Below are 26659 nucleotides of genomic sequence, written 5' to 3' on the forward strand. Positions count from 1 at the left end.
ATCAATGTGGACATGCCAGATTTCTTTAGCCTTCCAAGGAAGTAAAAGCGTTGGTGAACTTTCTTGGTTATGGTGTCTCCATAGCTGGCCAGGGTAGAATAGTTCTACAGCTGATGTTCACTCAGGAATTTGAAGCTCTCGGCTCTCACAGCCTCAGCACCATTGATGTAGACAGGAGCATGTGAACCTCTGCCTTCAGCAGTCTAAGGATCTCCAGTCTCCTTAACCAGGTGTACAGTCTAACAAAGAACACCCAAAGTAAACAACCCCATTAAGATGGAAGAGTGATAGAGTTTTTCTTTGTACTAATTCCTCCTGTGGCTGACGTGACTAAACGTCTTTTGGCCACCAGCTTATGCCCTGCCTGTTGACTCTGCTGATACCGAAAAATCAATATTGTAGCTTCTCAGGTCACCTGGGGAAGGGGGAAAGAGGCTCACTGTGGTCTGGAACAAGTAAGATAAATTAGCTAACAGTAACTAGTTACATCATGGTTCATCCAATTCATGGCCCTTCATTCACCCAAGTTTCTGATCTCTGTTGCATCATTTTTGGTAAATGCTAACTACAGGTCAATAATTTCTCACAAGCTAAGAAAGTGAATTTAAGCAAGAGAGAGACTGGACTATTTTTTTTAGCTGGAAGAGGGAGGCAGAAATATAAAATCAACTAGCAATTCATGTCTTTTCCAGTAGTTTAGTAAGCAAGCATAATGGGAAAAATATTTTAAATTATCATTTCTTTTGGATGTGGAAGGCTTTTCTAATCAGCTATTTTCCAGTTTAGTTAGCCACATAACTCACAGTTCTGTTAAACACTGGGGAAAACTTGACCTTTTTGGGGGATTTTTTTTCTCTTATTCTGATGTACCACTGCAGCAACATCAATTGATTTAATGTTTTTGGGATAAACAAGTTATCTTTATCATCTGAAACAGAATAAACTAAATCAAGATTTTTATTTGGAAATGTATCCTCTTTGAAATGCTGGAATTCAGAAATATTTCTTCAATGACAGCTTGTCACGCATCACAACCAGTGATGGAACAATCTTTATGTAACAATCATGGTGATTTTTTTACCCTGATGATGTAATAAAGGTATGTTCTGTCACTGTAGCTACCCTGTTCCAATTCACTGATGATGTCACAGAAGTACAAAATGCAACACTGTAGTGGTAACATCTGTAGTTGTAAACAAGGGAAGATGTTTAATAGAGTGCTTTCAGTTGGACTGATTAACTCAGCCCAGAAATACTTGACTGCAGAGAACTTCAATTTCAGAGTAAATGCAACTAGCACCATCTTGAAGATAAAGCAAATCTGGACTTTAGAGTTTTTGGAGGAAAATTCTTCTATGGTCTACATCAGGAGCTTTCTGACAAGGTACTTAGGTGGAGATAATAATGGGAAGATCTCATGTGATTGGGAGATTCCCAATCCTTACAACAAGTTTGTGATTATTACACATCCAGATGGCAAAGTCTCCTTCCAGTCGGAGGAGACCAAACGTTACTTGGGAGGTGCAGAGGAAAATATCACTTGTTTTGCCCAGGCGATCACAGAAAGTGAGAAATGGGTGGTACACCTTGCCATCCATCCCAATATTAATATGTTCAACCTGGGCAAGAAGAAATACCTACGTTATGAAATCACTGAAAATGCGGTACAGTGTGACAGCGAATTACCCTGGGGTCGAGACTGTGTTATGACTCTCATCTTTAACTTCAGAGGTACAAGAACTAATAAAACTTTTTTAAAAAGTTTTAATATACTTGACATATATTATGTTCTGCATTATAATGAGAGGCGTTGATTGTGTGGATAGTCAGAGGCTTTTTCCCAGGGCTGAAATGGCTAACACGAGAGGGCACAGTTTTAAGGTGATTGGAAGTAGGTACAGAGGAGATGTTTTTTACACAGAGAGCAGTGAGTGTGTGGAATGGGCTGCCGGCAATGGTGGTGGAGGAAGATATGATAGGGTCTTTTAAGAGGCTCCTGGATAGGTACATGGAGCTCGGAAAAACAGAGGACTATGGGTAACCCTAGGTAATTTCTAAGGTAGGGACATGTTCGGCACAGCTTTGTGGGCCAAAGGGCCTGTATTGTGCTGTAGGTTTTCTATGTTTCTATAATGATCCACAGTTTCCTCTAGCCTTCTCTCATTGTGGATCTGATTGATTTAAAGGCACATGAGAAGCAGTGCCTAAATTATCTGCTGAACTTATGTACTCCCCATTGTTTCTTCCATAGGTTCTCAATAGTGTACTCGAAAACATTCTGTGAGAAAGAATTCTAGTTGGGAGTGTCTGGCCTGAAATATTTTTGCTAATTTTTTCACTTTATTTCCTTTGAGTGCTCAGCTTCAAAGGACTATATTTCTTCCAGCTCTAACGTGATTATTCATTCTCGCATTTGGGTTCAGCAAGGCTTTCAATGATGAATCACATAAGCCTGGCATTGATGTCTTCCCCCTGGAGACAATGGAGCTGGAACTCCAGCTCAGAACAAGTGATGCCATTTGCAGCAATCACATGACCATTTGCATTGGATCTTCAATGTAGCAAGACATTCCAAGGTGCTTCACAAGAGCATTATATAGAAAATCTGACACTCAAGTATATGAGGAGATATATTGGTCAGGTGACAAAAGATTTAGTCAAAGTGGCAAGTTTGGGGAACAGGTTAAAGAATGAGAGGGATAAAGAGACAAAGTGATTTAATGGTACTTGTTATGTTGTATTGCTATTTACTTATATTTATATCTGCATTTGCATAGTTTGTTTACAGTTAACAGTTCCTGATGTTTACGGGTTACAATGATTGTTCTGTAGATTTGCTAAGTATGCCTGCAGAAAAAGAATCTCAGGGTTGTATGTGGAGACATGTACATAGTCTGATAATAAATTTATCTTTGACTTTGTTAGTTCAGTGTTGGTAACTAAAGACATAGTTGCCAGTGATAGAACAAAGACAAACAGAAGCCAAGTGTGGGAAGCATACAGCAGTACAGAAAACTTGCAGAGGTTTGTACAAAATGTGATAATTGAGGTATTTTGAAGGAGAATGGGTAGGAGGAAATGGACAGGGAGATCCCAAAACAGGTTAAATGAGAGGAAAAACATGAACTTGAACTGTTGCTGGATTGGAGGTCAAACAGAATTGTTGGATTAAGGATAAGCAGAGCCAGGTGTGAAGCCCAAGCAGATTTGCAAAGTACTGAATTGGAGCAGTTTAAACGGAAATAAAAAATATGCATGAGGTGAATAAAGTGCAATTAAAAATTAGAGCAAGACCAGGGAGAGCAGCAGTAACAGAACGCAATGTTTTTGCAGTTGATCTTTTGACTGTGATGGCATTGAGAAACTGGAATAAAGTCAGACTGTAGAGAAAAGGCCTTGGAGGTAATGATGCAGCCAATAACTCTAAAGGCCACATACATCTTGAGAAGGATGAGGAGGAACAGTATATGATAAACACAATAATGCTGGGCATAATTTGATGAATAGTACTTATATGCTGTAGTAAGATTCATATATGGGCATGATTTAAGAAAAGACTACTTGTTCAAGAGCTCTGAACAGAAAAGACAAATCGCTAAAAGGGCAGTATAATTAAGAACAGGTATTTTGAAGAGTGATTTCTATCAGAGCAATAAAATAATTTTTGCTGATGATAACCAATGCACATTTAAAATATTACAATAATTTATAATGTTTAAAATTTGGCATGACATAAAGTTTTCTGCCTTTCATTTTATTCTTTAAGAGAAGAAATACAGTATAAGGACGAGTAGTGGAAATCTTGTTGCCTGCAATGGCATGCTTGAGACATGCCAGTCACCAAGGACCTTGTATACACCAGAGATAAGGTGTGGAATGTTTTGCTTAAAGGACTCTGAAGGAAGATTTTTGAGTGGAAGGGACTGCTATGTTAGAACCTTCAGAACTAACAATCCCAGCATGGATGAATTCTTCTCTGCTGACCCAAGCCCCGGACAAGTCACCATTAGATCTTTGTTAAACTGCAAATATGTCAGTCTTAGACCAGGTAAGAAGCAAAGAAAAATGTGACATCAAGAAACACGATGAAAGCTTTAACAAATTAGATGTTAGATGTGGAGATATTAATTATGTTATTTTCTCCATTAACTTAAAGTTAATGTTCCTCCTTTTGTTAACACCAACAGAGAAGAGCAATGTAAATGCTTATAATTTGAAAAGAAAATATAACACGCTGGAATATTATAGAAGATCAGATGACGGTAATTCAAGTTACTAATTCAAGAACAGAATTTTATTAAAAAAAATTTCTGGTGGTATGCCAGAACCAAACAAAATATTGTTCTAAATCAGCAATTGTTAATAGTAGAGGAGCTCAATATCCAATCACCATCACTACCGGGTAAATCCATGGAGTGCTCTCTCCAAGGTGTTTATCCGCCACAAACATTTTTAGAGAGACTTTTGGTGATCCCTGTTAAGGTTCAAAGCTATCCTGGGTAACTGTTCAAATTCAATAGTCACGTGCAACAAAACAACTGATTCGATTGACCATTCCCCTCTGTGTAGTGGTTATGTTGAATTGTTTCAAATACAAAAGGGCCTTTGAGGAGAAAGGAAGAGTACAGTGGGAATAAAAATTAAGTATTTGACAAGTCTTCTTGGCATTATATTTTCCAAACCTACTTATTCATAGGATGTAAATGTTGCTGGTTGGGCTGGACTACTGACCACTTCATTAATTATATATCACCACATGTCCTTAACCAGCATGATTTAATCTACAGCATCTGGGTCCCCAATTATAATTATAATTCAAAGCAAATCAAATCAAATCGAGTTTAATTATCATTCAGCCATACATGGATACAGCCAAATGAAACAGCGTTCTTCAGGGGCCAGATTGCAAAACATACACAACATATTCAAAATAGCATACAAAAATCCCATAGTCATGCAAAACGAACACTTATATAGCCCAAGACCCTGAGCGACATGCCCTGCAAATTGATGGTACAGTTCCCGCACTGCAACCTGGCCTGTCATTCCACCGATTGAACACTGGAGGGCAACACTGTTGGGAGAGGCCAGCCCCCAACCAAGTACTGCTTTTGGTGTCTCCGATCTACATCTCCTCTAGACAGATCAGCTATAATTAGCAAGACCTCACTGTCTTTTTAGCCAGTATCACCACCACCTGCATCATTTAGTCTTTATGGATCTTCCCATTGCAGACATTCCCTTGCCATCTGCTGCTTGAGGCCTAGTCTAACTACAACGAGGCTATGCAGCTCCCTTGCCACCTGTCACATCATCAAACAAGGGAAACACAGACCTGCAGCATCTTATTATTATCAAAGTCGAACAGGGTCTTGTGATCGCAAGGGAAACATCCACGGCAATCACCCTCAGTTGCACTGCATGCCACCTTTGCACACCCACTCCAATGTTTCCAATGCAGCTCCTCCGAACCCAGTCTAGTTCATCTGACACGCTGGCCAGCTTCTCCAATTAATGAGCAGCTTACTGATGGTGTAAGCCTGCAGTACTCAAAGTTCATGGAGTCCAGTATTGTCTTGAAATCATAAAAATCACAGTTACAAAGCAAAAAAAAAACACCTTTGGCTTTCCCACCGATCTCCCTCCTGGCACTTATCCTTGTAAATGGAACAAGTGCTACACCTGCCCTTACACTTCCTCCCTCAACCACCATTCAGGGCCCCAGACAGTCCTTCCAGGTGAGGCGACACTTCACCTGTGAGTCAGCTGGTGTGATATACTGCGTCTGGTGCTCCGGGTGTGGCCTTTTATATATTGGTGAGACCCGACGCCAGACTGGGAGACCGTTTCGCTGAACACCTACGTCTCTGTCTGCCAGAGAAAGCAGGAGCTCCAGTGGCCACAGATTTTAATTCCAGGTCCCATTCCCATTCTGATACGTCTATCCATGGCCTCCTCTACTGTCAAAATGAATCCAAATCTCAGGTTGAGGACAACACTTATATACCGGCTGGGTAGCCTCCACCTGATGGCATGTAACATTGACTTCTCTAATTTCCGTTAATGCCCCTACCTCCCCTTGTTTACCCCATCCCTGACATATTAGTTCTCTCTCTCTCTCTCTCTCTCCTCTCTCTCTCTCTCTCTCTCTCTATCTCTCTCTCTCTCTCTCTCTCTCTCTACCTCCCTCCCTCCCTCCCTCCCTCCCTCCCTCCCTCCCTCCCTCTCTCTCTCTCTCCTCTCTCTCTCTCGTCTCTCTCTCTCTCTACTCTCTCTCTCTCTCTCTCTCTCTCTCCCTTCCCTCCCTCCCTCCCTCCCTCCCTCCCTCCCTCTCTCTCCTCTCTCTCTCTCTCATCTCTCTCTCTCTCTCGTCTCTTCTACTCTCTCTCCTCTCTCTCTCTCCTCTCTCCCTCCCTCCCTCCCTCCCTCCCTCCCTCCCTCCCTCCCTCCCTCTCTCTCTCTCTCTCTCTCTCTCTCTCTCTCTCTCTCTCTCTCTCTCTCTCTCTCCTCTCTCTCTCTCTCTCTCCCTCCCTCCCTCCCTCCCTCCCTCCCCTCCCTCCCTCCCTCCCTCCTCCCTCTCTCTCTCTCTCTCTTCTCTCTCTTCTCTCTTCTCTCTCTCTCTCTCTCTCTCTCTCCTCTCTCTCTCTCTCTCTCCCTCCCTCCCTCCCTCTCTCTCCTCTCTCTCCCTCTCTCTCCTCTCTCTCCTCTCTCTCCTCTCTCCCCCCCCCATCACCCTGGCTGTTCTTCATCTCCCTTCTTGGTTGCTTTCTTTCTCCCGAGGCCTTTCTTCCATGATCCTTTCCCTTCTCCAGGTCTGTATCACTTTTGCCAATCACCTTTCCAGCTCTTAGCTTCATCCCACCCCCTTCCGGTCTTCTCCTATCATTTCACATTTCCCCCTCCCCCCACTACTTTCAAATCTCTTTGTATCTCTCCTTTCAGGTAGTCCTGACGAAGGGTCGCGGCCCGAAACATTGACAGTTCTTCTCCTTATAGATGCTGCCTGGTCTGCTGTGTCCCACCAGCATTCTGTGTGTGTTGTTTAAATTTCCAGCATCTGCAGATTTCCTCGTGTTTGACCTTTGGTTAGTCCCAGAGAGATCGCTGCATCTGGATGTGCTGCCATCTTACTGGAAGTGCCCCCTACCAAGTGCTTTTACTTGAGGATCCTAATTCTGGAGAATGTTCCAGCAAACATACTAAATGTTCCAGCAAATGTATCCATCTATCCACTTCCATTAACCCTATTGTTTTTTCTGCTGACTATACACATAGGATATAAGCTCCTTAAACTACTACCCAATCTTTTAGTAGAATAGAAGCAGAGAACAGTGGTTTGAGTTTGCATTTAGAATTGCATTTAGATTTCATGTAAATTTTCACTAAAATGCTACAGCAATCTCTTGATAGGTGACAATGTCTATGCTCATCAAACACAAGTGAAAGATACCGAGATCTTTCAGATAACCATCAATAACACGACCAGAAAAGTTTTGTTTTCGTGGTATTTCAAAAGAATATCTTTCAGTGGTAAGTAATAACATACGGATCTTCAGATCTGGTCGATTCAGAGAAACTTGTGGATAGAGCTAAGGGTAAAAAGATCCTGATGTGAGTTATTTACAGGCCTCCAAAGAGTATCCAGAAAGTGGGAGATAGAAAACACATGTCAAAAGTTCAACGTAATGATGGATGTAAGGATTTCAATATGGAGCTAGATTGGAAATTTCAAGTTGGATCTACGTTTGTAAGAGAGAGACTATTAAAATGACTTTTCAGAACACCTCGTGGTTGAGCCCACTAGAGGAAAGGCTATTCTGGATTAAGGTGTTGTGTAATGAACAAGATTTGATTAGGGAGCTTAAGGTAAGGGAACCTTTAGGAGGCAGTAATCATAATGTGATAGAATTCACCCTGCAGTTTGAGAGGAGAAGCTAAAGTCAGATGTATCAGTAGAAGGAATTATAGGGGCATGAGAGAGGAGCTGGTCAAAGTTGATTGGAAGGGGATACTAGCAGGGATGCTGGAAGAACAGCAATGGCTGGAGATTTTGTGCAGCAATTTGAAAGGAACAGAATAGATTCATCCCAAAGAAGAAGTATTCTAAAGGCAGATTGAAGCAAATGTGGCTGACAAGGGAAGTTACAAACAACATAAAAGCAAAAGAGAGGGCATATAATAGAGCAAAAATTATTGGGAAGTTAGAGAATTGGGAAACCAGCAGAAGGCAACTAAAAAGCCATGAGGAGGGAAAAGAAGAAATACAAAGGTAAGCTAGCTGGTAATATCAAAGGGGATGCCAAAAGTTTTTTTCAGATATATAAATGTAGCATCCATGCCCCCGTTTACCCCCTGTTCACCTAGGGTGAACCACCATCACCCTGCCAATAGTGCAATACTTCAGTGTAAATATGGTGTAATGCCCCCCCCCCCCAGTACACGCTCGCAACACAAATACCAAAGGCAAGTAAATAATTGCAACTTTATAGTTACTTCTTAGTGATGGGTTAGTAGAAACAGATAACCTAAAGGCACCAAATCAGTAAGTTTATCAGATTGTGCACATAATATTTTAATATGTTGGAGCTCACACCTCCGGTTCCACCCACAATGACCTTCCGAGCCTTCAGCCACTGTCCGAACTGCCGACTTCCAGTGTCCGCCATCCTGGAACTGCTGTCCACATCCTCACACGACGTCTGTCCTCTTTGCTCTCCTCCCGAAAAAGACCACGAACTCCCGCTCAGCTCACAGATACAAGATAGCATAACATTTCTCCATTAGTTAGTTCCCCCCTTATCTAGAGTTATAACCCAAACATTCCAGATACAGAAACCCATTACAGCATTAAATAACATTACAGAGAAGCCATTTTGTTAGCCTGAACAGTTAACACCACAGTTACTGGTACTGAGAGCCCTACATAAAGAATAGAAGAGAAGTGAGAGTAAATATTGGACTGGTGGAAAGTGATGCTAGAGAGGTAGTAATAGAGGACAACACTAGAAGAATGCTGGAGATTCAGGAGTGTCAGAGGGCAGAAGTGGGAGTAATTGCTTTTGCTAGAGAGAAGGTGCTTGTGAAGCTGAAAGGTCTAAAGATGAATAAGTCATCTGGAGCAGATGGACGACACCCCAGGGTTCTGAATGACATAGTTGGTGAGATTGTGGAGCCATTAGTATTGATATTTCAAATATCACTAGATTCTGGGATGGTTCAGGAGGAGTGGAAAATTGAAAATGTCATTCCACTCTTTTGTATACTAAGGAAACCAAGGAGTACAATTATTATGTTGGAAAATGGTATTGAGGCAGAAGAGTAGCAATGATCACATGGTAAGAAGTGAGAGGCGGGAGAAAGGAAATTATAGGCCAATTAGCCTGACCTCAGTGGTTGGGAAAATGTTGAAGTTAATTGATAAGGATGAGGTCTCAAGGTACTTGGAGGCACATGATAAAATAGGCAAAGTCAGCATGGTTTCCTTAAGGGAATACCTTGCCTGATAAATCTGTTGAAATTCTTTAAGGAAATATCAAGCAGGATAGACAAAGGAGAATTGGGTGGACGTTGTGTACTTGGATTTGCAGAAAGTCTTTGATAAGGTGTCACACGTGAGGCTGCTAGACAAGATAAGAGCCCGTAGCATTACAGGAAAGATGTTTACATGGACAGAGGGTAGGCTGATTAACAAGAGGCCAAGAATAGGAATAAAGGGAACCTTTTCTGGCTGCCTGCCTGTGACCAGTGGTTTTCCGCAGGGGTCGGTGTTGGGACTGCTTCCTTTCACAGCGTACGTCAATGATTTGGATGTAGAAATTGAAGGCTTTGTGGTCAGGTTTGTGGACAATACCCAGATAGGTGGAGGAGTGGGTAGTGTTGAAGAGGCAAGGTTGTTGCAGAGAGACTTAGACAGATTAGGAGAGTGTGCAAAGGAGTGGCAGACACAATACACTGTTGGGAGGTGCGTGGTCTTTCACTTTGGTAGAAGGCACAAAAACATAGACTATTTTCTAAATAGACAGAAAATTCATATAACCAAGGTGCAAAGGGACTTGGGAGTCCTTGTGTTGGATTCCCTAAAGGTTGGTTTGCAAGTTGATTCAGTGGTGAGGAAGGCAAATGCAATGTTAGCATTCATTTCAAGAGAACTAGAATATAAAAGCAAGGATGTAATGCTGAGGCTTTATGAGACTCTGCTGGGGCCTCACTTGGAGTATTGTGAGCAGCTTTGGGCTCCTTATTGAAGAAAGAACGTGCTGATATTGGAGAGAGTTCAGAGGAGATTTACAGGAAAAATTCTGGGAATGAACGATTTATCAGTTGAGGTGCATTTGATGGTTCTGTGCCTGTACTGGCTGGAATTTAGAAGAACGAGGGGGTATCTCATTGAAACTTAATGAATGCTGAAGGGTCTAGGTAGAATGTATGTGGAAAGAAAGTTTCCAATAGTGGGTGAATATATTTTGGACTGGAGGGCACAGCCTCAGAATAGAGGGATGTCTATTTAAATAGAGATGAGACAGAGATTTAGCCCAGAGGCTGGTGAACCTGTGGAATTCATTGCCACAGGTGGCTGTGGGGGCTAGATCATTGGTTGTAATTAAGGCATAGGTTGTTAGGTTCTTGATTAGTCAGGGTGTAAAAGGTTATGGGGAGAAGTCAGGAGACTGGGGTTGAGAGGGAAAATGGATCAGCCATGATGAAATGGCAGAGCAGACTCGATGGGCCAAGTGGCCTATTTCTGCTCACATCTCTTATGGTCTTATGTTGAAGAGTGTAGTAACTATGTGCAGACTGGGCATAACTGGGCAAATTTGATAGTTTTTTTCATTTTCATTCCTGTGGGATTTAAAGGATTAGAAAAGATATTCAGGTTTTGGCTAGTTGTTTAAAAGAGCTGAATTGATGCCAATCAGGAAGCAGCCTGCATTACAGGTGTGGTATATGTCTTGTTTCGGGACTGATGTATAGCAAAATAGCTTTTACGTTCAACTGGGACGTGTATTGATGGGGTCTCAACTGCCTTAGTAAATTGAGTCATGTGAGTCACTATTGCAAAATTGTATAGAATGGACCAAGTTCGCTTAGAGTCAGTGGCCACAATTCCATGTTTTAAATTAAAAGCAGGAAATTCTGGAACTAATCAGCATGTCAGACAATATCTGCAGAGGTAGAAACAGAGTAACGTTTCAGATATTTTAGAAACAGAAAAATTAGAAACCAAAGATATTTTAAGGTGCGGAAGGCAAAGGGTATGCCTGCATTGGAAAGATTCATAAACTCTGAATGATGAAAGTGGTGGTGATACTGGCTAAAAGCACAGTGAAGACTTGCTGATTACAGCTGATCTGTCTGAAGGAGATGTAACTAGGACATGAAAAGAGACAGAAGATAGAAAAATACTGCAGCCACTGTGACATAAAAACACCGAAAATCTGAAATTTAATAAATTCTGGAAATATTCAGTTACCATTATGTGTCGACGGTCTGGCCAGTTCTAATATAAAGACTGATGATCTGAATTTGTTGAACCTGGTGCTGGGTGCTGATGGCTGCAATGTGCCAAGGTGGAAAATGAGACAAGCATGTGTTGGGTTTCCTTGCAGTAGTGTTAGAGGCCAAACGCAGAGTGGGAGTGGGATGGAAAATTCAGCCAACAGGATGCTGGAAACTCAAGGGTGTTCTTGCCAACTGAACAGAGGTGTTTTGTGAAGCAGTGACAAAATGTGCATTTAGTTTCTTCAGTGCAGTGGGGATCACATTATAATCACCAAATACAGTATGCCAAACTGGAAAAGGAAGTGAATCACACGGGAAAGTAGGTGTAGGTGGATTCTGGAGCATGAGGGAATGGTCCCTTTGGAATGCTGAAAGGAGAAAATGGCATCATGTTGCAAAAGGTTGAAATTTTGGAAGGAGTTTCATTGATCAGGCTGATGACATGGAAGATGAAAACCAGGTGCAAAGCAAGGAGAGATCAAACAAACTATTATTGCCCCACATAACTTATTTCTTCCCATCTTTACTCTATTTTTTCTGTCCTTATCCAGAAGAAACATGGCATGTGTCCAGGCTATACCTGTCTCTTCGTGGGAAAACCCTTCAGCTTTCAAACTGCTCCCTCACCTCTTTTCTCAGCAGATTGATTGTTGCAGAGAGCAGTTACCAGTTGCTATGTGGAACGTGAAGGCTTTAACACTTTGCTGCCAAGTTCTTCCCTGATCATAATGTCTATCTCTGATTCTTCTCTTTCCTCTTACATTCATCATGAGGATAGCAAGACAATTCCACAAGCTTCCACTGATATCATGACTACACTTCATTCCTAATTCCTGTAAAGACTCAATTGCATTCTCCCAGCTTCAGATGACACTCCCCCGTACCGTCACACCTGAGATATTTTTTTCCATCTGTGATTTGTCCTCCACCACAATTCTTAAGTCTCTAAACTGTGTCTATCCTATTTCTTACACCTCTGCTCTCATTTCCTTGCCTTCCATTCCACATTCACATTCAACAGACCAACTACTGCAATTTTTTTTCCATCTTCAATATGATACCATCACCAGGCACGTCTTCTCTTCCCTTGGCCTTTTCAATTCTGAAGAGGACAATCTTTCTTCAATTTCTTGACTCACTCTTCCACTTCCACAAACCCCATTCTGCTTCTTGCAAAACCATCTCATTTAACAGCACTAGGGACAACATCTGCTCTTCTAACTTCTCCCTTCCCGCCCTCCAGAGATCCAAACATACTTTCTGAGTGAAACAGCAATTTATTTGTATCTCTTGCAATTCATGTTCTGTATTCAATACTCAGGAATCTGGAGAAAAATGTACAGGTGACACCTTGCAGAATATGTCCAGCGGTTGGCCTTGACCTTCCAGCTGCTTATCACTTTAATTCTCCATTTTATTTCTGTCTTCTCTCTCTCTCTCGCAAACCTGTTGCAATAGGGAGAGGATATAATTTTCTGACTAGGCACAATACAGCAGTGAATTCAGTAATTCTGGAAAAGTTTCCAGTTTGTGAGAGAACTGGAAAGGTCATTAGTCTGTAAGCTTAGCACAACTTTTTTCTTTCTGAACATGCTAGCCAACTTACAAAATATTTTCAGCATTTTCTGTTTTTATTAATTCAGCATCATAGCCAAGCTGTTGAAAAGAATTCCTTCTTTGTCCATAAAAATCTTTATTATTCTTTTGACTATTTTATATGCTTCCAAAATATATTTCCGTCAAATTTTACATTGCCATGTCTTCTTATCCTTTACTAGATCCTCATATCCTCCATTAATTTTTCATAGCATGCTCTGCATTTAATCTGATTTCACAGGTATCATGTTCCTGTTGGTCATAATCATCCAATTTTCTCTCTTATGGAACCTCTATTTTCTTCTTCTGGGAGCGCAGACTTTCAAGTTTCATCTTGTCCTTGTAGTACCTGCACCTTGAAGACCTGTTGTTGACAAGGTACAGTTTTCCCTGTCTAACTGTGATTCCAGTTGACTTGTGCTAGACTCTTTCACAGATTACTAGAATTTTCTTTATTCAGACCACCATTTTTGATTATTTTTGATCCTTCACATAATTACTTTAAAGATTTATAAAATAATCAGATCTAAGACCCAAATGTTCTCCTATATTATTCCCCTGAATCAGATACCATTAGACATACGAGCTGAATTAGGCCATTCAGCCCATCAAGTCCTGCCCTCCACAGCTATTTGTGGCAATGATTCCACAGATTCACCACCCTCTGGCAAAACAAATTCCTCATCTCTGTTCTAAATGGACATCCCTCTTTTCGTAGGCTGTGCATTCTGGTAATGGACTCACCCACTATAGGAACCATCATCTCCATATCCACTATCTATCTAGGCCTTTCAATATTTAATAGGTTTGAAAGAGATCCCCCTCATTCTTCTAAACTCCAGCAAGCACAGGTCTAGAGCCATCAAACACTTTACATACAATAACCATTTCATTCCTAGAATCATTCTCATGAACCTCCTCTGTATCAGTTCCAATGCCAGCATATCTGTTTAGGAAAGGGCTCAAAACTGCTCACAATAATCCAAGTAGAGTCTGACCAATGCCTTATAAAGCCTCAGCATTATATGATTGTTTTTGTATTCTAGTCCTCTCAAAATGAATGCTAACATTGCATTTGCTTTCCTTACCACCAACTCAATCTGCAAGTTACTCTGTAGGACAGGGACTCCCAACCTAGGGTTCATGGACCTCTTGGTTAATAGTAAGTGTCCATGGCATAAAAAAAAGGTTAGGAACTTCTGCTGTAGGGAATCTTGCACAAGGACTCCCAAGTCCCTTTGCACCTCTGTTTCCTGAATTTTCTCCCCATTTAGGAAACAGTTTACATCTTTATTCCTTCTATCAAAGTGCCTGACCAGACACTTCCCTGCACTACCATCTCTTTGCCCATTCTCGCAATCTGTCCAAGTCCTTCTGAAAGAATCCTAACTTCCTCATCACTACCTGCCCCTCTACCCTTGTTTGTATTGTTTGCAAACCTGGCCACAAAGCCATTAATTCTGTCATCCAAATCATTGACATATATTGTGAAAACAAGCAGTCCGAATACTGACCCCTGTGGCACACCACTAGTCACTGACAGCCTTCCAGAATAGGCCCTCTTTATTCCCATACTTTGTCTCCTGCCAGTCAGCCAGTCTTCTATCCATGCCAGTATATTTCCTGCAATACCATTGGGTTTTATCTTTTTTAACAGCCTCATGTGTGGCCTTGTTAAAGTCCTTCTGAAAATCCAAGTAAACATGATCCACTGACTCTCCTTTGTCTATCCTGCCTGTTATTTCCTCAGAGAATTCCAACAGATCTGTGAGGCAAACTTCCCCCTTAAGAAAACCATGTTGACTTTATAGAGGCTAGAAATCTACAGCACATTACAGGCCCTTCGGCCCACAATGTTGTGCCGACCACATAACCTACTTTAGAAACTGCCTAGAACTTCCCTACTACATAGCCCTCTATTTTTCTAAGCTCCATGAACCTATCTAAGTGTCTATTAAAAGATCCTATTGTATCCGCCTCTACCACCATTGCTGGCAGTGCATTGTACACACCCAGCACTCTGTGTGTGAAAAACTTATCTCTGACATCCCCCCTGTACTTACTTCCTCGTGTTAGCCATTTCAGCCCTGGGAAAAAGCCTCTGGCTATCCACACAATCAATGCCTCTCATCATCTTATACAGCTCTGTCAGGTCACCCCTCATTCTCTGTCACTCCAAGGAGACAAGGCCAAGTTTATTCAACCTAAGGCACGCTTCCCAATCCAGGCAACATCCTTCTAAATCTCCCCTGCCCCCTTTCTCTATTATCCACATCCTTCCTGTAGTGAAGTGACCAGACTGAGCACAGTACTCCAAGTGGGGTCGAAAGTCTTATATAACTGTAACGTTACCTCTCAGCTCTTGAAATCAATCCCATGACTGATGAAACACACCATACACTTTCTTAACAACTCTGTCAACCTGCGCAGCAGCTTTGAGTGTCCTATGGACACAGACTTCCAAGATCTCTCTGATCCTCCACACTGCCAAGAGTCTTACCATTAATATTATATTCTGTCTGAGAATTTGACCTACCAAAATGAACCACCTCACACTTATCTGGTTGAACTCCATCTGCTAATTCTAAGCCCATTTCCACATCCTATCAATGTCCTCCTGTAATCTCTGACAACCCTCCAGACCAAATACAATATCTCCAAGTTATGTGTCATCAGCAGACTTACTAACCCATCCTTCTACTTCCTCATCCAGATCATTTATAAAAATCACAAAGAGGAGGGGTCCCAGAACAGATCCCTGTGGAGCACCACTAGTCACTGTCCTCCATGCAGAGTATAAACAACTACACTTTGCCTTCTATGGGTGAGCCAATTCTGGATCCACAAAGCAAGTTCTCTTTGGATCCCATGCCTCCTTACTTTCTGAATGAGCCTTGCATGGGTATCCTTATTCAATGTCTTGCTGAAATCCATACACACTACACCCCACTACTCTACCTTCATTAATGTGTTTTGTTACATCAACAAAGGATTCAATCAGGTTCGTAAGGCATGACCTGCCTTTGACAAAGCCATGCTGACTATCCCTAATCAGATTATGTCCCTCCAAATGTTCATAAATCCTGCTTCTCAGGATCTTCTCCAACAACTTGCCCACCACTGAAGTAAGACTCACTGGTCTATAATTTCCTGGGATATCTCACCTCCCTTTCTTGAACAAGGGAACATCATATGCAACCCTCTAAACCTCCAGTACTTCTCCTGTCCCTATTGATGATCCAAAGATCAATTCAAGAGGCTCAGCAATCTCCTCCCTCACTTCTCACAGTAGCCTGGGGTATATCTCAGACCCAGTGACTTATCTAACTTAATGCTTTTCAAAAGCTCCAGCACATCCTCTTAATGTCTATATGGCTTACTTTGGCCTACTTTATCGTGTTCCTCCAAATACCCTGAAATCCCATCCTTAATAATGGGCTCCAACATCTTTCCAACCACTGAAATTGAGCTAGCTGCCCATAATTTCCTTCTTCTGCCTTCCTCTCTTCTTAAAGGGTGAGGTGACATTTGCAATTTTCTAGTCTTTCAAAACCATTCTAGTAATTCTTAAAAGTTCTTTACTGAAGTTGGGTGCACTTCCTGCGCAAGTAGTCATCAGGGAGACCGTTAGGTACCCTGCAATCCTGCATCTTACTGCAGGAGCATTCCACTGCCTTAACTACCATCCTGCCAGCACTTGTCAAGCTTAAATTCCAACTTCTCAAACTTAAATTCTAGCCTGAGCCTGTTCTCACTTAAGCCTGGCCACTCTAACACTGTGCACTCCACCCGTGGCCATACCTCGCTTCATTTTAATGGCCCCTGCTGAGTGGCTAAGAGATCGTTATGATTGCAGCCCACCAGAAAGTTCTGAAAGGCCCCAGGCTCTTCGTAATATCCGCAAACTTGGCCACAAAGCCCCTAATTCCATCATCCAAATCATTGACATATGAATTGAAAAGAAGCAGTCCCCACACTGACCACTGCGGAACAAAGCTATTCACTGACAACCAACCAGAAAAGGCCCCTTTTATTCCCACTCTTTGCCTCCTGCCAGTCAGCTAATCTTCTATCCATGCTCGTATATTTCCTGTTATACCAAGGGTACTTATATCATTAAGTAGTTTCATGTGCAGCAGTTTGTTAAAGGCCTTCTGAAAATCCAAGTACAAAACAGCTATAGATTCTCCTTTGTCTATGCTGCTTGTTATTTCCTCAAAGAATTCTAACAGATTCATTAGGCAAGACTTTTCCCTTAAGGAATCCATGCTGACTTCGACCTATTTTATCATGTGCCTCCAACTACCCTGAGACTTCATTCTTAACAATTGACTCCAACATTTTCCCAACGGCTGAGGTCGAGGTAACTGGTCTATAGTTTCCTTTTTTCTGTCTGCCTCCCTTCTTATTGTGAGATCATTGCTTCTCTTCTGGCTCAATACCATTTTCCAACATTATAATTGTACTCCCTGCTTTCTTTAGTATCTAAAAATTTCCTGTTCAATCACTGTGCAATCACTGATTTCTGCAGCAGAGAACCCCAGAGACTGACAAGACACAGAGGGGAAGATTTTCTCCACTATAACCCTAAGTACCAAACCCTTATTCTAAGATAGTCAAACCCCAGTTCCAGCCTACCCACTCAGAAAGTTCTCTTACCAAAGTCCTGTCTCAATGAAGTCTTTTAGCCAAGACAGTCAGCAGAGGAATTGTGAACAGTTTTCATTTTGAAAACAAGGGGAAACTTCTTTCATAGCAGAAGAGTCAGAAGACAGACTGCATAGATTTAGGGTTGTTGATAAAAGTACCAAAGGAAATAATATGCATCGTGGTTGCCAAGTTTATCTTTTTCTTTATGTGAGTGAATCTGTAATATTTGCTTCCTCCAGTCCTCGTGTACCACACTCCACTCTGGCACCATTGGAGGATAGTGGATAGGGTTTCTATTATTATTTATCTCAGCAGCCCTGATGCAACCATCTAGCTGAGAGACATTTCTACCCTTGAGTATTGGCAATGGTAACTCCTGTTACCATGAAATTTGCTAAGTAAAGTACTTGAAGGGAGAGTTTGCGTCTTGGGTCACAAGACTCTGCAGCGGATAGTGAGGTCAGCTGAGAAGATCATTGGGGACTCTCTTTCCGTTGTTACAGACATTTACACCATACGCTGCACCTGCAAAGCTAACAGCATTGTGAAGGACCCCATGCACCCCTCACACAAACTCTTCTCCCTCCTACCATCTGGCAAAAGGTACCGAAGCGTTCGGGCTCTCACGACCAGACTGTACAACAGTTTCTTCTGTTATGATCGCAGCCCCCAACTTCTTGAGACTCGCAAGATCGCTATTAACTCGGGTCTTGGACTCAGGAAATGAGAGAGAAGCCTCAAGGTTTAAGGATTGTGGCCTGGCCCCTCAGCAAGACAAAGCCACGGAAAACGGCCATTGTCTCTTGGAGACACCTTTGTGGAATGGGGACTGGACTACGTGCAAGCCCTCAGGGCAACGTGGGCTGAGTGACGGGGAGAGATTGCATCATCCCAACCTGACTGACATCTGAGACCCCGTGAGTAAGAATAAAAGGGGGGCTGCAGTGGGCAGTTCCCCAGCGACGCACCAGAAGGACACACCATCGCTCATCGCTCCCATGCTAGTGGGAAGCCATTCAAAGCCACGTGCATTCCATTCTCCTTTGCCTGGGGAGCGGGTGGCTGATAACACTGAAAAGGACTTTGAACTAACAACGGGGAACCAACGTTCCCGATTCAATGGATTTGCTTCATAAATGACTGGGCAAGTTTCTTTTCTCACAAATCTCTCTTTCCAACAAGTGAAACCCAACGGTCCCCAAAAGGCTGAAGCCTGCAGACTTCTGAGTGACTTTTATATTTCCAGTGGACTATATATTATCCCCTAGACAAACGATAGAACGATTTCTTAATGATGATTATTACTATACCCGCGCTTTAGATTGAGTATTGACGACGTATATTATCTGAATGTTTGTATTAACCTTACTTTTGTGCCTCTTTATAAATAAAGACTTTTAAAAATAGTACCATCAGACTTCAACGGACCTCTCTATCTTTGCTGGTAAGTGATCCAGTTACGGGATACGTAACACTTCCCCCAAGCCATCAGACTCCTCAATACCCAGAGTCTAGACGGACATCTACATAATTTATTATTATATTGAAATTTGTCCTCTTCTGTGCCTATTGTCTTGTTTAGTATTTATTTATTTATTAATTAATTATTGTTCTGCCCTGCACTGTTTTGTGCACTTTATGTAGTCCTGTGTAGGTCTGTAGTCTAGTATAGTTTTTGTGTTGTTTTACGTAGTCTAGTGTAGCCTTGAGTTGTCTCACATAGTCTAGTGTAGTTTTGTGTTGTTTCATGTAGCACCATGATCCTGGAAGAACGTTGTTTCATTTTTACTGTGTACTGTACCAGCAGTTTATGGTCGAAATGACAATAAAAAGCCACTTGACTTGAAGAATAAAGAGTAAAAGAGAGAGCTAGCTTTTTCACTGGCCTAGGAGAGGTGTGAATTACTTCCTGCTGTGCCTCATAATTTTACTATGATATGCAACTTAACCTTGTAACACTTCTTAATTTAAAAGCCCACTGTTTCTTTGCATAGTTGCAGAAGTCTCTGAATAACTATAAACTGCCAGTGATGTTAGTTTCATACCAAAATCTCAACTTAAATAACTAGTTATGAATAATGCCTAAATGTGCATAGGGAGGCCAGTGTGGAATAATTGTCAAGTCAGGTGGTATAAGGAAGTTAGAGTCATATACATTAACGGCATTCGGTAATATGGTATTCCTGCGTCTGGGATTGACACAGTGCCCCTGAGCTATCCAATACTTTCTGGGATATTAGACAAATACAGAATTAAGCATGATTATGAAGTCCACTATCATATTATGGTGACAAGTTGTCATTCCAGTATTCAGTGTCTTGGCTCACACAAGGATTAAACACTTGAGGGAGGCATTAAAGCACTGACATACACTAGATGTAAGTAGTACCTCCAAGGGGCAAGAAAAATGTTTTCAAATTTTGAGTACAATTGTGCAATCAGACCCTTACATCAAATGATTTTTTTTGAATTTCTTAAGGGTCCTCAAAATACAATTATGACAAGTCCAATTCTGACTGATGATTGTTGGTTTAATATCATGTACAATGGACCTAAGGTGACTATAAAGACAAGAGATGGAAAACTTCTGAGCACAAAGTCCACTGGGCAGCTTGTAGTCGGATACTTTGCAGCTGGTGAGTTACAATTTATTCATTCATTCAGTCCTGTCCCTAAAAGGATAGATATAGTAATAAATGTTCAAATATTTCTTCTCTGATAGCCTGGTGGGACAAAATAATGCCAGGGTGCTCAGGACAACAGCTAATTGTGTTGATTCTCAGTATGTGATGCTCTTGTCTGGTTGACCCCAGTAGCAGCATTGGGCATATATGACAAATGGTACATGAATTAGGAGGAATGAGCCAAGTTCACTTGCAGTCAGAGGGAATGCTAGTACTTTCTCATATAACATTCAGTGACACAAATATAAACTCAAATTTAATTCAACAGTATGGTAACTTCCGTGGAATTTTTTATAGAGGATTAGAGGACTGTTGGAGATGGGAATGAGAGTGTGGTTAACAGGTCAATTTTTAAACCTCAGAAGGTGATGTGATGATGTTTGAGGATGCAGGGGTGCCAGAGATGTTACACGAAGGAGGCACACTGTAGTCCAGCGAAGGAAGTACAGTGTGATGAAACTGAAGGGTAGGAGAAGACTGCAGAATGTGACTATGAAGCAATTTTATATTGAAAACAGCAAATTCTTTGTCAGTCACTGGAGAACCAATAGAAATCTACAAAGACAAACAGCTAGTAGAGAATAGGAAATAACTTTTCCCTCAGGATTGGACTCATTATCATCTTGAACTTTGAAGTGTTTATATCTTTTCCTGCCAAGGCTCTTCCCACTGGGAAACTAGATATCCTAATTCCAATTTAATTTCCCTTTATGTTTCCTCCAAGTCAATACAGGCAGCTTCCATTAATAACTTACTAACAGTTACTGAAACAAACTTTTACCTTTGTTGTAAAGGCAAAGTTTAAAAAGAATGGCATCACTTGAAAATCGTTAATTACGCCTAATTTGAAGAGTTTCTGCTGGGACTCCATTTTGAAATTTATCCACACATACTATCCAGTTATTTTAATGGAATAAAAACTTTATTGCTAGCTGTGAGGAGCACAGCATACCTACATTCTTATCAACAGGACATTGACACCTCAATGTAGCCCCACTGCTGCTGCCACCTTCATTAGTTTTGGGATACCCATGGCTTGGACATGATCATGCTATTCTTTGTCTTCAGAAGGTCTCCATTTGAAGACCAGTATGCCATTTCACCACCTCCATTCTAACCAAATCACTCCCACACCATTCGCTGATTTATTTCCCCTTATTATCTATAGACAGGTAATAGTCTTGCAGACATTTGGTCAAAAAGACCCTTGCTCTGAAGCAGCAATGTCAATAAGGAGTGTAATAGTGGAACTCTCCTCAAGAGTTCATCATCGATGGCAGTTGGTGATTGGTATCCAAATGTGTCAAAGGACAATGGGTGGAAAGTATGGAGATCCTGAGATGCCAGCTAGCAAGGTCCCCCTCTCAGCCTCACCAGTGTAGTGCAAAGAAAAGCTTATGAAGCAATACGCTTGGCACCAGCTTGGCTGTAGGAGCTGCTGGATGGATGTCTAATGACATCCAGTTTAATGACTGAAATATTCAACCAATATTTTAGTTTGAATAGACTACTAAGAATGGAGCACCTGAGAGAATCAAAATGATGCAGCACAGAAATTCATCCCATTTCTATGAATATCCCTGCTTTTTAAACACGCCCCTCCAAATGATTCAACCTCAAGTATTTACCCAATTTACTTTGGATGTTACTAAGGAAGCCGTTTCTGCCAGTCCTGCAGCCCATGCATTCTAATTGACAACACACAATTGAATAGGAAACTGTCTTCCTCATGCAACCATGAACAGAATAGGAACAAAAATTACAAATAAAATTTGCTCAACAGCTGATTAAATGGAGAGTCTTCATTAAAACAATGTTTTGATTATTGTATTACAATGTATTGGTTTTCAGATAATTCTCAAGAATTCATTATGCAACTCGTGAACCGACCACTCCTAATATTGCAAAGTGATTTTGGCTTTGTGGGATTTGGTTCTGGAACACAAAGATTAGATGGAAATATGTATATGTATGAAGCAAGTAGGATGACTTCTGATGAAGATGGCTATTACCAATTCAAACTTTGTAAGTTTATTAACTGTTAATAATCCTTTTGGATAAATTGTAATTGCTTTTAGATTCTTAACACAGCTCTAAATAAATACAAGATTTAAATTATTTTTATTTTCTAATCTTTCAATCTTATATTTTTACTTCTGTGATGGCTCGTGATGTTACAAAGACAGAATTCCTTGAAGAACTTGGCCAGTCAAGCAGCATCTGTGGAAAGATTGGGGTCAGTGACCAACTTTATAGATTTCTAATCTTCCACTCAAACCTGACCTCTGAGGGAGGGTCAGTGATACAAAATTTTCTTACTTTCAATTTCTACAGAGGCTGCTTGACTAGCCTAACACTTCTGTCATTTCTGTTTCCATTTCAGATCCAGCATCTGCAGTTTCATTTGTTTCCCTTGCAAAGAAACAGTTTTGTGAGTGTGAACTACCCTCCAGTATATATCCAAATGACCCTTCTTCCTTTATTATCCCTGTAGACAGTTCAACTGTGCAATGTACCATGATCAAGTCTAACACCTGGTCTCTTGATGATTCTCATCTCACCTCTAGGTCTTATGCACCAAATAAGATGAAGAATCTACTGAACCAAGAATAGTGAAAAACTGAAAGCTTGCACTTGCAATTTAAAGAATCATGACTGTTAGACTACCCTTCCCAATAAAATGTATACCATATAATAAATCTTAGTAATGAAAGCTTTTCAAATGCAGCATTAATGTTGAAGTAACTCCTTTTGGAACTGTTCCACGTGGCTTGAAATTTTCTAGTTAAACTGATTATATTAATACATTTTAGTATCAGAATTGCTTTTCACATCTATTATGCAATTACTTTATTTGACTACATTAAGAATACAACAAGCAGATAGGCAAGATGAGCTGCTTGAATGGTTTGGCATGGACTAGATGGCTAAAGGCCTGTTTCCGTGCTCCACTTTTCTATGACAATGGGGGATAGACAAGATCATTTGTAGGGATGGTTTTGGGGACCGAAAGGGGAATTAGGGTTCAGGTTAGAGTTTTGGGACTAATGTGGGGTAGTTACAGGTCAGGCTAGAGTCTAGGCCTCCACTCAGTGTTCAACGGCCAGGACGAAGGACATCCATGATCAGATGCTCGGCCAGCTTATCAGTGAAGAAGAGGGCTGGTGACATAACCCCCTCCCCACCCGCCCAGGGTCAGTGAGTTGTCAGTGGGTTGTGGAATCGGTGTTCTGTGTGAGCTGGAGATACAAGACTGGTGACCCCCTAGGTACACAAATCGGTGAGCCTGGAGTCCGAAGCTCAGAGCTTGGAGTCACGTCATCAGTGAGTTCGGGTCCTCATCCGGCATCCTCATTCACTGTCGTTGGCAAATCCTGGAGTCAATGCTGAAGACTGAAACACAGAGGTCAATCAGAAATCCAGAAGTCATGGCAAATTCACTGGGGAAGTGGAGAAGTTAAATACCTATTTTCTGTGAATACACGAATCTATTGGAGATTGGGGAACGAAGATGGTATGCCCTTGGGTTGGGGGACTGTGTGCGCATTTGGGAAATATGAACGGGACTGGTTTTGCTGTGGTGTTTTATCACTTGTTGTATTCTGTATTGTTCTGCTGGAGGTTGTGGGCATGCTATGCTGGCGTTGCAATGTGTGGTAACACTTGTGAGCTGCCTCCAGCACGTCCTTAACCCTAAAGACGCAGTGGATTACAGTTAATTAGGCCATCAGATAATTGGTGCAGCTGCTTATTTAGGGCAACACTTAAAGAACAAAAACTAATCAAGAAAATTACTGTGACTTCTTTTGTTTATTTGGAATATCATGCTGCTTAATTGGGGCAGGAAACTGTTGCTGTGCAAGGTCTAACTAGCTTCAGTCATGTGCACTTGTGTGGCCATTAGATGCTACAGCATGCTTAGAGCAAGCAGTTTTTGAATAGCATCAGTTGTGTGTGTTCATGTTCAAAAAGCATCAATTTTTGCCACTGATCACTGCTAAGAAATAAACAGCAAGATGATTTAGAACTGTTTTTCTCACTGCAGTTTCAAGCATTAAGGCTTTGAGATGCCAGAAACAGCTGGGAGTGAAAATGAAACAATTTCACTACAAAAGATTTGAAGGTATCAACAATCATCTTGAATGTTACAATGAAGACAAAGATTTGGAGGATGCAATCATTGATAGCAATGTATGAAGGCCGTCCATTGTCTGCACTAGGTGTCTGAGCTTATTTTGTTCATTGCATACACTGGATGAATTCCTCCGTCGATAACCATTAGGAACTAATGCAGTTTTATAGTACTCTAATAATATTGATAGTGTTCTGAATTTTATTTAAATACATAATTTGTTACTCAGTTTGTCTTTTTTATACTGTTTTAACTATTTCTGTGAAACTTTGGCTAATTCAGGCAGCCCTCTAATTGGGCCAAAATGTATTGATCTCAATGTGTTCCAATTAACCAGAATCCACTGTATTATGAGATAAATAAATCTGAGATGTAAGTAACTGCAGATACTGGAATCTGGATCAAAAATTAAACTGCTGGAAGAACTCAGTAGCTCAAGCAGCATCCATGGAGTCAAAAGGGATGGGGAGACCCACCATCTAGACCAGGTGTGGAGGGGAGATAACAGGTATATAGAATTTGGGGAGACAAAGGCTGGTACGTGGTCGGTAGAACTAGCTGTTGTGGGAGGCAAAGTTTGATGGGCTGATGAGGCAAGGTGAGGAGGGGAGAGTAAGTGTTTTAGATAGAGGTTGGCAGGTGGCAGGCAGAAACATAAGAGATAAAGGGTGGAAGAATGGAGAAAGGATAGAGATAGACTGAGAGCAGATAAGGAAGGGATGTTGAGCAGATCAACGTCCATTTCTTTGTTCTTCTTCTTCTTCTCCTCATGTTTCCAGATAGACCAGGTTGTAGTAAACCAAAACCATATTCTCAGACTGTTTCAAAGAGGATTTGCTTTAGTGATATTAATTTTATCCCAGAAATATTGTAAATGAAAATAAATATGAAAAATATAACTTTTCATTCTTAATCATTTAACTCCTTCCTCTTCTTCCCCAATGCATGGAATCTTGGTTTGTTCTAATTCTGTGCTCCTTCTTTTGTATTTATCTTTTTCTGGAACTTGAAAGCATCTCCTCACATTTTCTAACTGAGACAAGGCATCAGACATCACTGAAAACAGGGCTCATTTTTCCAAGCAATAGAGGAGTCCCATTTTAAAGCTGGAAATGTTCTCTCAAAGGGCAACCATGTAAAGGGCAATGCAATGCTGGGCAAGTTGTTCTAGATGAAACTGCCACCTGATACTCTTGGCATGAAGTCATCAAGAGACAGAAATAGAGTAGTCCCTACATAAATTGAGGGTTATTTGATCATTCTAACAGATCCTTTATATTAAGTGAACATTTTAAAATCCTCAGTTAAGACTGTTCAAATGACCCTTTCATTGTTTTAAATCCCAAGCTAACAAATGTCTGCTTCTTTCTGTTCTGGGTCAGTGTCCACAGACAAATACTGGGAAATGGATAAAGATGGCTACATCACTGGTACAGGAGAGCAGCCAATCAACTTCGTCATCCAGCTGGTTGGTTCGAATGTGTTGATCCTCAAGGCACCCAACGGCAAGTACATGAAAACACAGCAGAGAGGAGACTTCAGAGCAATAGGGGAGGATGCCAGGTCTGCCACGATGTTTCTTTATTAACCAACTTCGGATTTGATCTTAAAAAAAACAAATGCATTAAAACCCTGTAAAATCTATATGAATAGCTAAATTAAATTATCTATGTTATACTTTTAGATCTCATTCTTTGTTTCTTTATCAGCCTTCTTCAGGATAGGCACCTGAAACAATTAGTGGCTTTATAAGACAATTTTTGAAAATGGAGAAACCACATTAGAGACCTAGATTTTCTGTTTAAATTATACTTTCAAGCAGTTGTCATGAAGTTGAAGTTGTAGCACATGAAACTAAACTTGGATTTACAACACTCAGTAACATATAATCACAGTGATTGTGTTACTTAAAAGAGCAATAGGGGATAAGGAATTCCTATTGGGAAAGTCTACAAATTAGTTACGTAGGAAATAGCACAAACATGTTCATTTTAATATAATTGAAGTATACGTTTAAATAATACACTGCCAGCTTGGGAACGTTTCAAGGAATAACAACACTGAAGGTAACTTTGGAATAGATATTGAAGAAACACAG

General features: G+C 41.0%; 1 pseudogene; it reads left to right on the forward strand.

Annotated features, from left to right (window-relative positions):
- Window positions 1-1205: 1205 nt before the first annotated feature.
- On the forward strand, window positions 1206-26219 carry LOC132397200 (fascin-like; annotated as a pseudogene).
- Window positions 26220-26659: the final 440 nt, after the last annotated feature.

Source organism: Hypanus sabinus, chromosome 7, assembly GCF_030144855.1.
Source record: "Hypanus sabinus isolate sHypSab1 chromosome 7, sHypSab1.hap1, whole genome shotgun sequence".
Classification (NCBI taxonomy): Eukaryota; Metazoa; Chordata; class Chondrichthyes; order Myliobatiformes; family Dasyatidae; genus Hypanus; species Hypanus sabinus.